We start from the raw sequence: 12,611 nt of genomic DNA on the forward strand, positions 1-12,611 counted from the left end.
CCCCAAAGACTTTAGCTCATTATCGTATCTCATGCTTGGGTTTTTGGCATATTATTTTTAAGGAACACAAACATGGAAACCACAACAGTCACCAAGAATTTCAAAAGGTTTAAGCCAAAGCAGATTTTGCATATGGAGCTCCCATAACTCATGTATGCAGAGCAAGTGTGTCTTCTTATAATTGTGTGACCAGTATTTTTCATTGGACTCTGTGCCCTAAACCAAGTTCATACGCAGAGCATACTTTGACAGTTCCCACAAAGACAGACTGTCCTTATGCTTCCAAGAGTTCCCGGATCATTATTACATATTATGACTATAAATATTCCTTATTGATAAGTGATGAAAAAAATGACTGATTATTTTCCCTGTATGTAATCCATGAACATGAACATCAATATTTTATAATTATGGTCCTAGTGGATGTTAAAACTTGATAAGTGTTCAATAAATATGTATATAAACAAAACATATTACTATGAACACCTTCATCATTATTGTCAAAAAGAAAGAACCATGAGTATATATGTCAGTTTTAATCAATCAGTAAACTAATATGTCATATGTCATATACATTGCATATGATGTATGTTGTATTCATATATTGGAGGTTGGTACATCAAACAACAGTTTTCTCCATGTGAATTTTGGTACAACCTGATTTATTTTAGCTCCATATCACCACTGAAAATTTTTTACTTTGCATTTTTGGCGTAAGTTCCTTTCTGATCAAGAAATTAAGGCCCAATAATAAAAATTCCTCCTTTAACAAGAATCTTACAAATATGTCACCCAGATCTTGGGTATGCATTACTTCTGGTTGTGAGCCAAGGACCCATGTGAGGCTGCCTATGAATTCCACCTTGGAAACAGGGTGCACAGTGGCACTTTTACATGTTCATTGTGCTTTCCTCTTAGATGATCTTTCAGTCCATGATATGTCTTTTACCAATCTGAATTGAAATACTTTCAAATGTAAATGCTATTTATAAACTAACCATATTATTTACCAATGTAATAATCATTTGCTCATAAATGAAACATTAAAATGAAAATGAGAAAAATTTTAAGGACAATAGTAATGGTTTCCTCTGTGTTATGAACTATGCCAAGTGCTTTATATTTATTTAATAATTTTAGTCTTACAGTAATCTTAAAGATAAGGAAATTACTTCATTTATTAGAGAGGAAAATGTGACGTATTGAGTGGGAAGAGGTAGAACCATTTTCACATTTATTTTCATATGACTTGAAAGCACAAGTCTTTCAAAAACAGATATAATATTCTAATCAACAGAATTTAGTTTAATTATAGTACACATTCTGATAAAACAGTGGTAGAATTTTGCAACATGACCCAATTTAAGAATGAGAGCTCAAAATTAGTTTTATTCTTCTGATGTTCCATTCATCAACTACTTAATTTCACAAGATTTGTTTCTTTAAATCATTTTCATGTTTGTAATTGAACATTTTGGGTAGTTTGGTAGAAGCACATTCTTGATGCTTTTCTTTGTCTCTTATTTAATTCCTTTTTTATTTCTTTTGATTTTCCCTAACTTATATTCAAACATCGACTATGTCCTTGCTTAAGCTCCAGGTATAGTCCCATCCAAGTTGTTATTGCATCTGCTCACTTATCTGCATTATCTATGAATGCTTTGACTTATTTTCTAACAGTTATAATTTAATAGATCTTTCTTCTCTATGTTCGAGAACTTTTACCTGTTTCTCTTTTTGCTTCGAAATAAAAATTTACCAATTCCTGAAAAAAAAAAAAAGATTTTTTTTTTGGTAAGGATTTTCTCCTGCAGTTATAAAAACAAATGAGTAGAATAAAGATTCATAAAGCCAGGTGATTCGGAAATCTCTGTCATGGTTTCCCCTATTGACAATTCTAATTCCTAAAACAATAATTTGCTTAACCTTCTGCCTTTCCAAGTCATCCCTGGTGCTGACCAAATATGATTCAGGCCAAAAGATTTATTATTCCCTCTTTCATTCTTACCAGTGCTAAAGCTGCTTGTAATGCTCTGTTTCGGTACAGAATTAAAATAAAATGAAGTTAAAGGTCACCACTGATATCCATATGGAAGGCAAGAACGTACCAGAAATATTAATTTTCAAAACATAGCATTTCCTTATGGACCGTCTTCTAAGGTTTCATCTGTTGTTTGCTTAAACAAGTTCCTAAAGTGACGAAAACAACTTAAGGAGATAAGGATGACAGCATGTACCACACTCTAGACAGGCGTGAACACATTTCAACACAATTTCTCAACTATCACTTTCTTATACTCTTAAGATTAGGAGCATGAGTATCAGAACATTATTCCTCTTTCATGTGTGTGCATTGGTGTCCAGGATGTGACAATTCAAGGTTTTGCGTTGCTTGAAGGCTTTTGGAAGCTTTTAAAAGTATATAATTTAAGTTCCAGTTGATGTATTTTAAAACTGTGATAAATATCTGTCACATATAAACGCATAAGGTACAATAGTAGGGGCCAAGTCAGATAGCCATAATGTGTGTTATCACAGGAAATATAAAGCAACATTTTTTTCTTTTTTATTTAAATCTTGGACCATAATAACATGATCACAGGATATGGTGTAAGTCAGGAAAATATGAGTTTAATATTCTAGTAGGCACAAAGTGTATAACCTAATATTATCAAGTCAAATTTAATTCTCAATAATGACTTAATTCATATAACTTCTGTTGCTCTTAGTATATTAAGTTGTTAACCAATTGCATTGTCAAATGATTAAAATTTTTCATAAATTCAGGGCTTTACCTTACTATATTTGTGTGGGTATCACTTACTATAGTTTGTGTGGAGGTATTCTGACTTTGAGAAAATGAAAATAATTCTTTATGTGAAATTTTATTATATATCATTATGATACAGATGTGCTTTAACTGAATTTTTTAAAATTTGAATTATAATATATAGCATCTTTCCACTAGAAGTAACACAGAGATAATGAAACCTAAGTATTGCATCTTACACAAATGTAAAAAGAAAAAAATATTGTGCATACTACTGGATTGAACTGGGTTCACTTTATTTTTTCTTACAGACAACATTTAGGATGTCTATGTAACTTTAAATGTGCATAATATCAAATGAGAAAGTAAAATACAAAGATAGTTTCCAAAACAATCTCATGAAAAGGAGATTTTGGGATTTTTACTGCTTAATTTGATGTGTAGTAGTCAAAATTCCTCAACTATTACTTCTAGAAACACTGGAAAGAAAGAAAGAAAAGAAGAAGATATTTTTGTGTTTTTGCAGAGCTACTAGTTCAAGCTATTTTAAACTTTGTATTTTAAACTATGTATTATCAAAAATATCATTGTCTTCACAATGGAAATAGGGATCTATTAATTTCATTAGTTTCAGTCATTTTTTCCCAACCTTAACTATTATTAATAAAGCAGTTAGCTGTATAAAGCTATTGCCTTCACTGTTTATGAGAGATTTGAAAATTGTGTTTTAGAGTAAATAGCTATTTACAAGTAACACTGGAAAAGCACATGCTATTCTTCAAACCTGGGATTGTTTCCACATTTCTAGTTCTGGTCTGTCAACATTTCATTACTCTGTTATTTTAACTTTTATATGCATTGAAAATAATATATATTGGTGTCATACTTTAAACAGGCAGTGTTCCCCAAAAGTTCATGTGTGAGACAAGTCAAGAATTTTCAGAGGTGAAATAATTAGATTTTGAGGGGTGCAACCTACTCAGTGGGTTAATCCACAGATATGGATTACCTGGGCGACAGGTAATGTGGATTACCCTGCAGGAAGGTACAGTGTGACTGGAATAAATATGTCACTGGAGGTGTATATTTGGGGGTTTACATTTTGTCCCTGATGAGCAGAGTTCTCTCTGTTTCCTGGTTGTCATGTCCTGAACTGATACCCTTCCTATTGATGATTTGCCCGCAGCTATGAAGTCAGTCCACAGTGGACTGTACCTCTGAAACCATTAGCCAAAAATAACATTTTCCTTCTCTATATTATTCTTGTCATTTCTTTTGGTCACAGTAATGCAAAAACTGACTAGAACAGAAATTGATACCAAGAAGTGGGATTATTGCTCTGACTAACCCAACCATATTGTTGAGAAGCCTTTGGAGGACATTTGCTGGGCAAGGAGGGTGGATTTTACAAAGTTTAGATTCACAAGCTGGAAAATCTTTAGAAATGTTGTAAGTGGGGCTTAATAGGCAAATTCTGGTAGGTGCTTTGAAGACCAGAATGAGAATCGAATTATGGATGTAAAGACTGAGTTCATAATGTTTCAGAGGGGAAGGAGGACTCTTTGGAAATTGGACTGGGGGCCACTAGTGTTACATTCTGGCAAAGAAGTTGTCTATATCTTGCCCATGTCCTGAGACTTAGCAACTTAGCGAGGCTGAATTTCAAGGATGTGGACTAATTAAAATGGTGGAGAAAATTTCAAGGCAGCACAGCATTCAGGAAGTGGCATGGTTATTGCTGTTGATTTTTGACCATGTTTACAGTGAGAATCAGAGCAGAAGGGAAAGCTGAAAGATTTGAAAAATCTGTAGTTTGGCCAGAAAAGTGTGAGTGAAACTGGGGCTAAGCAAATTATGGCTGTTAAGGAAATTACAGCCTCTAAGTAAATACTTAGTATTTTACCCCCAAGCAATAATAAAGATGGCTTGAAGACATCTCAGGAATTGGCAAGACCACACCCATCTTAGACTCAAAGGTGTTAAAGTAAAACTTTGAGAAGAATTCACATGGGCACCCTGCTTGCACAGGAGAGTCTAGGACATGTTTTCACTGCTTTTAGCTACTCAGGCACTCAGAGGCTGCTGAAGCTGTGGTTCAAGGAGGCTTGGCTACTACTCAAGGGGGCAGCGGACCTTGGTGTCAACCACAGGGTGCTGGTTGTACAGGAATGAATGATGCTGGAGTTACGGAGTCTTTGATGCTTCCTTTGAGATTTCAAAGGAAGGCTTAGGAAGTAAGGTAAAGTGCAGCAGAGTCAGTCTAACCCCTGAGTGGAGTGGTGCCTAAACCACAGAGGAGACCTGCAAGATTAAGAGATGGCAGTTATGTGGGACAGCTGCTGAGGAAAGCTGCAGGAATCAAGAAACCAGAGAGACAATGTGGGCTGCAGCAAGCAATGCAATAGGGGTGAAGATACACAAATCTTTGGAGAGAGCCTTATGATGCCATGTTCCCAGAGGCGGACATGGAGCTACAGGACTTGCTTGCCTAGATGGATTTTGGTCTTGCTTTAGTCCCTCCCTTTTTTCTATGTAACTCTTACATTTGTAATGGAAATGTTTGCTTAGTGCCATTATGAATTGGATATTTGTGACTTGCTTTTGACCTTGGCTCATAAGTAGGAGTTTGCTTTCAGTCTCAAATGAGATTTTATATTTGACCTTTGAATAATGCTGTAACTCTTGAGACTCTGGGGACTCTTAAAAATGGACTAAATGTATTTTCCATTGCAAGATGAGCATGAGCTTTTGGGGGTCAGGGCAAAGAGTATTATTGTTTAGGTAGGAGGTGTTCCCTAAAAGCTCATGTGTGAGTCAGTGTAAAAATTTTCAAAGGTGATATGTCAGATTGTGAAAGATATAATTTAGTAAGTGGATTAATCCACTGACATGGACTAACTGATGGACAACTGTAGCCAGGTAGGGTATGGCTGGAGGAAGCAGGTCACTGGTATGTGTCTTTGAGGTTTATATTTCTTTCCTTGGTGAGTGGAGCCCTTTCTCTGATTCATGGTTACCATGTCCCGAGCTACTTTCCTCCACCATTACACTTCCATTATGATGTTTTGCCTCACTTCAGGCCCAGAGCTATAGAGATGGCTGATGGTCAACTGAATCTCTGAAGCCATCAACCAAAACAAACTTTTTCTACTCGAAATTGTTCTTGTGGTTTCCTTTGGTCACAGCAATGAAAAGCTAATTAAAATTGGTATTTAGAAATGTGGGTTCTTATTGATGTCATAAAATGCTTTGTAAGTTTCTTGAATTTCTTCCTCCTTATGAGACCTTTTTTCCTACATGCTAAAATTTCTGTTAATTCAAATGAAAATGATGACATGTTCTATTAGAGGGTAAAACTGAATTTACCAAATAGTTTCCATCTGAATGCTGTGCTTTCTAATTATGGCACTATATTATTGATATGTGATAAAAAGATGGAGTTTCATTTTTTGAATATTATCTTTAAGTACATTAACTCTCTTATGGTCTTAAAAAAGATTCTTATATATCCAAAGTTATTAGGATTTTAAAAATTGGATAGATTACTACTTCAAAATTTATTTTGGAAAAAGTCATATAACACATGAATATATCAAAATTACATATGAACTCATATCCTTGTATAACAGATTAATGTCTTAATTTCAGATAAATGTCTTAGTTTAATGATTCCCTATCATAATAATTTATTCTTTAGCTAATTTAATTAAGCAACATGATCAATCACACTAAGACATGAACAACAGAAATACACCTTAATTATTTTTTTAAGAAATCTTAAAATGTAACCATTTGAGGTATGAAATATTTGTAATGTGGCTGTGCATGGTGATGCATGCTTGTAATTCCAGAAATTTAGAAGGCTGAGGCAGGAGGATTCCTGGGCAAATTATCAGACTTTGTTTCAGAATAGAGAAAACAAAGGACTGAATATGCAGTCAGTGGGATAGTACCACTTGGTTCAATCCTTAATATACAAAACAAAACAAAACAAAAACTTGTAATATTGACATTTATTTTACAAATAAGTTTCTTACACAATTTGGAACTTTAAAAAAAGAGAGTTGTACCTTTGTACCTTCCTAGTCTGATAGTGGTTAGAATAATAAAATTTCAGTCTCTGCTAGCTAGTCAGGAGTCTTGTTTCAGGAAGATAAAGAAGCTATTATCCTGTAAAGACAGCTGCTTTGGTTGAATGGGTTTGTGCTTCGTTTATCATAACAATAGGTGATAAGGCTAATAAGAAGTTGTGTGCTGCTAATGATGGTGATAAGAAGAGACAGGACATTACTCTTGAGCAAATCTAGATATGATCAAATGTTGAATTGGCTAATGCTGCAGCGTAAACTGTCCACTTTCAGAATAGCCAAAGAAAAAAGAAAAAAAAATTTAACTCAGATTACCTTTAGGAAAAATAAGTAGGAGTCCGATTATCTCCACTTTCTAGTTTACTTTTTTTAATATTAAAACATCATTTTCATAATATGTTTTTTGATAATTTAAAATTTCTTTTCAACATAACAGTACACATCTGTCAATGAGCTTGTGTTGTTTGCAGGAATACATAAAACTCAGCCTGGAAAGGAAGACACTGGACATTACTAAGCCATTTGAAAAGCCATTTAAAGAAAGTACTGGTTGAGCACAAGGAATCACTACTCCTCTTCATAAAGGAAGTGGCATTTGAGATTTGATATTGAAGACTGAACAGATTCACTAGATAAGTAATGAATATTCCAGGATAGGGAGTAGAAACAGCTAAATAGGTGTGAGGATGAATGGATGAGAGTAAAGTGCAAACTATGGGCTACAGAGAGGGCACAGGATGAGACTCTATTGGTGTGTTTAAAGTGCAGATATTTCCTGTATGATTCACTTGCTCTTTATGGTGCAGTATAGTGCTATACTTGTCCACAGAAGAAATTTGCCTCCCACATCCATTTGTTTTCATTCTGTTTGGATACATCACAGACTGTTTGAAGGAGTAAATCATTTCTTGCATTACTGTATCTTACTTTAGCTGAATTTACACTCCAGCCTCCACTGCAGTCTGCTATTTGAAACTACATGTTTTTGTGAGCTCACAATTTCATCAGGGAAAACCACTGAAATGAATATCATGCAAATTGACTTGAGCAATCCTTTATACGACCAGAATAGTAATTTTTACAAATATAGATGTTTTTGTTCTTTGAATACATGTTAATAAATTAAAGGTATTGGATATGTTCAACTATTAAGCCCGAACATATTTTGGATTGCCAGATCTTGCTTTCTAAAAAGGAAATGCAAGAATGGCAGAGCAGAAAAGAATTGGAAATAGGAAAATTCCAAGTATCCATTATATTCTGCTCAATTATTTTATATCTGCTATTGCCTCTAACATTGAACCTCAAACATTTTTAAAAAATATTTTGTAGTTGTCAATGAATCTTTTATTTATTTATATATGGTGTTGAGTACCAAACTCAGGTTTTAGGCACACATGCCAGGCAAGTGCTCTACCACTGAGCTACAACTCTAACCTCTCAAACATATTTTTTTTATACAGGAAAAATTATAAATAATTTTGCACACAAACTCAGCTGTTTAATTAATTTTATACTGCTTCATTATACTGTTCTATTGCCAATATCACAAAGATATTTCAAATATGTATGAAGAAGTAATGATAAAAGTCATTATTTTAAAGCTTGAGGCTTATGGTATCAACTCCTAAATTTGTTTTAGTTATTAAGTAGACAGACCTGGTATGCAGAAAATATTTACAATGAATGGCCTATTGTAAGCACCTAAAAAAAGGATTGTTCACCTCATTATCCCTTCTGCTGGGATTCAGATTCTTACTGACTGAAATGTCCCTTGGTAGTAGTTGGATGAACCAGAGAATTTTTCTCTTTACTCTTAGCATTTTTTAAGCTGGGGCTTCTGATATTGCAAACAAATGCATATGATTACAAAACAATTTCATACTTAAACAGTACAATAATGGGAAGGATAGCTATATTCTAAATTAATTTATTAAAATCAATGGTGCATATGAATAGGTATAAAATTAATGCAGAGATCCTGGTTTTGTTATTATAAACTTTGCTTTGCAATGCAACTTTCCATATTTCAGCACTCCATTTCCAAATTTAAAAGAAAGTTCTCATTCTGTCAGGTTCAGTATACATGAATTCAGAGTTTATGGCCACAAGGCAGTTTAAGCTGTACTTGTCATTTTTCTTGTGTTTAATGAAAAGAAAGTTATGTTGTGCTTTGCTTCTTTCCCAGAGGTTACATTTATTGTCAATGCCATTCAAAAAGTTTTTCTTTCAAAAACCTAGGAGATAGTTTTTTGTTGTTGTTGTTCTTCGGTAGAATTAAAGCATGTCTTTTAATAGAGACTAAGGAATAATGATGAGAAAATGTGATTTTTAAAATGAAAATAAAATATGTGGACATGTCTCTCTGACAGACTGGATAAGTGTAGAGTACAAGTAACGTATTCTTGCATTCAATTTATAAGTTCATGACTACATATTGTGTGGAAATGCATTCACATCATGTTTTAATTATCTGTAGTTTATAGAGATATATAGATATATGTGAACATATAGTCAGATACTGAGTTTCTACAACCCCTCAATTTCATTTTAGAAAAGCAATGGACAAATAAAAATTAAATAATAAAATTTATTCATAATTCCATATTCTAGAGATAACTGCTGACAACATATTTAAAATTTTTACTTTAAATTGCATTTTGTTACAAAGTTATCATATGACAAAGGCATATTATATGTAAAATTTACATCTGGTTTTATTTTAAAGTTATATTGTGCCCAAATATCATTGAAAAATTCTTTGTTAATAATAATTTTGAATGTTGCATAATATTGTGCTGCATGCATATTTAGTTTAGATCAAATCCTGTAGAGATATCCAGTATTTCTCTTTCCTCTTTTTATCATAGCTGTCAGCAAATTCTATTGGGTGATTCTGCAAAAGTATATTCAGAATCAATGTATCTCAACCCTGTATATTGAAAAAAAATCTTAAATTAGGCAAATTCATTTCTACCCTTGAAGCCCAGTGGTTTAATATTGCCCCAAGAGAAATAAATTAAATAAGTATATATAATCTAATAGAAAATCACTGAAAAGTAGTGTTTTGAGGAAATCATTCAAAGGAATGTGAGAACTAAATTATAAACCTAATTATAGAAAAAATGAGCAATAATGGGAAGGCCTAGGACATCCTGCGTATGAGTAAATTCATGTTCCTGGATTAGCAAAGGGAAAAATAGAAAAATATCTGTAAAGACATAATAAAGCAAACCTGACAGGTAAGGACTGAAACTGTGGATAAGAAAGCAAATGGTCTTCCAAGAGAATTTGTGTCAAGTCAATGATCACCCTGGCAAGGGAATCTGTAAACTCAAGTATGTGGGCAGCACCCCCAGCAGGGACATTAAACCCAAGGAGGAAGTCCTTGACCTCTTGGGATAAGCAATATTCGCTGACCATCCCAGGGGAAGATCAAGTCCCAACCCTTCTTTCTGACCAGGTCACTGTGAACAGTCACTCCACATACCTCAAACCCTCTTCTCTGACTTTTTAAATGGGTTTAATGAAAGCACCAACTTAAACGGTGTCTTTCAGATAATAAATTAGATCGTGAGTAAAGGAACTGAGGATTCTTGGCAGAAATTAAACACTCTCTAATGTATTGTACACAAACCTGCAGGAACTTTAAGAGTGCAGCACTTGTGATTGCTTGATATTTTCTAGAAAAAGAAAGATGTTAACGTTCTCATAGAACAATATGAATATGAACCCACACACCCAGTCCTGGAGATGGTAACAAAGGTATTAAATGAACTATAATAAGATGAATTAGCTATGCACTTGGTGGTAATAGTATAGATACAAATATTACAAAGATTGACAGAAATGTTTATGATATAGCTATTATTAATATTAGATACTGAGAATGGGAGGACTTTTATAACCCTAAATTTTAGCTTTTTTTGTACTAGGGAGTCACTAGATACTGCTAAATGATACAAAAATATGTAAGTATTCCAGCCACTTAATATTTTTACATAATTGTTTTCTGTATTATAAATGGGCTTTTGAAATCATTATTTCTTGTTATGAAGAAATATTTACTAGAAGTTCACATATATCTTTTGCTTTGCATATCTTTGCATATCCTTCTCCTGATAAATTTAAAGAGAATTTAATGTAATATATTTTAGTTTGAAATAATAATAAGGATTTAATTACTTTTTAAAGAAATAATGCCATATACCTATCAGTGGACTCCATACTATCTGTTTATGTAATACCCATATTCATATCTATAGGTAGATAGAACTGGAGTATTTTTAATAATTATTCCTTGTGGGTGATGAGATTTGTGGTAAGTTTTCTGTTTTGATTTTGTTTTTGCTTTCGTTTTTTAATTTCTTGAATACTTGAATATTTGTAAAGCACAACTGTCATTTCTTTATATTGGACCTATAAGGCCCATGCATGGTATGCTGCTAATTATTTCATTATATGAATATACCAGAATTTATTAACAAATAGTGCTACTGATGAACGCTTTTGTTACCTTAGTTAAGTTAGGATTTAGGCAAGTTTACAGTCCACAGGGATACTGGACTTAGGCTACTAGCAAGCTCTACAATGTTGCATCATTAAGGGACTTGCTATGGAATTTTATTTTGTAGGTAGGTAGAGAAAACTTAGAAATAATGTGCTCTGCTACTGGGGTGTTTTCAATATTTGAAATATCTGCAGTATGAAAAAGGCTGTAATAAATAATCTTATAAAGATCTTTTCATACAAAATGTGAATGCCTTTCTGATGCTTGTGTAAGTAGGAATTGGTTGTTTATTAATAGGCTATGCAGACTGCTTTAGTAAGCTTTTATGCTGCTGTGACCAAAGGACCTGACAAGAACAATTAGAGGAGGAAAAGTTTACTTAGGAGCTCACTGTTTCAGAGGTTTCAGTCCATAGATGGCCAACCCCATTCCTCTGGGTCTGGGTGAGGCAGGACATCATGGAGGAAAAGCATGGTGGAGGAAGCAACTCAGAACATGGACAATCAGGAAGCAGAGACAAAGTCTAAGCTTAGCTCACAAAATATATGCCCCAAAGACACCATCTGCAATGACCCACCTCCTCAAGCCACACCCTAACTGCCTACAGTTACAACTCAGTTCATCTCTAGCAGGGAATTAACACTCTGACTAGGTTAAGGCTCTCATAAACCAATCATTTCACTCTAAACGTTCTTAAATTGTATCACACATGAACATTTTGGGGCATCTAGTATCTAAACAATGACACAGATGTTCAGATATTATTAATAATGTCAAAGAGATTTCCCCAAAAGTTTTTACCGCACTATACTCACAACTAGAGTTACCAATGTTTTATTTAGAATTATTTTCCTTATATTCAGAAATGAGAGTGGCTATAATTTATTCCTTGTGAAGAACTTATAAGATTGACCTTTGCTTTGTTTTATTTGTCAAGGTTATGGTGAGAGCATGAAAATAATGGAGAAGACCTTTTCTACAAGAGTTTCTATAGTATCAGTCATATTTTCCAATCATCTGTCTTGTCCCTTACTACATTATCTAAATCAAGTGTGGATCCGTCTTGTTTAATTTTTTTTTACTTTCCAGTTTTATCATACTTATATACTCATAATTTCTAAATTAATGTTGTATGTTTTTATGAAAAATATAAATTATGATATTTTCACCCCTGCTAGAATTTTACTTTAATGACAAGCAGATAGAAAATGCTCACATCTTTATTTCTGTCAGGGAATTTCAT

The sequence above is a fragment of the Sciurus vulgaris genome (genome assembly GCF_902686455.1).
Source record: "Sciurus vulgaris genome assembly, chromosome: 4".
In the NCBI taxonomy this organism is placed as follows: Eukaryota; Metazoa; Chordata; class Mammalia; order Rodentia; family Sciuridae; genus Sciurus; species Sciurus vulgaris.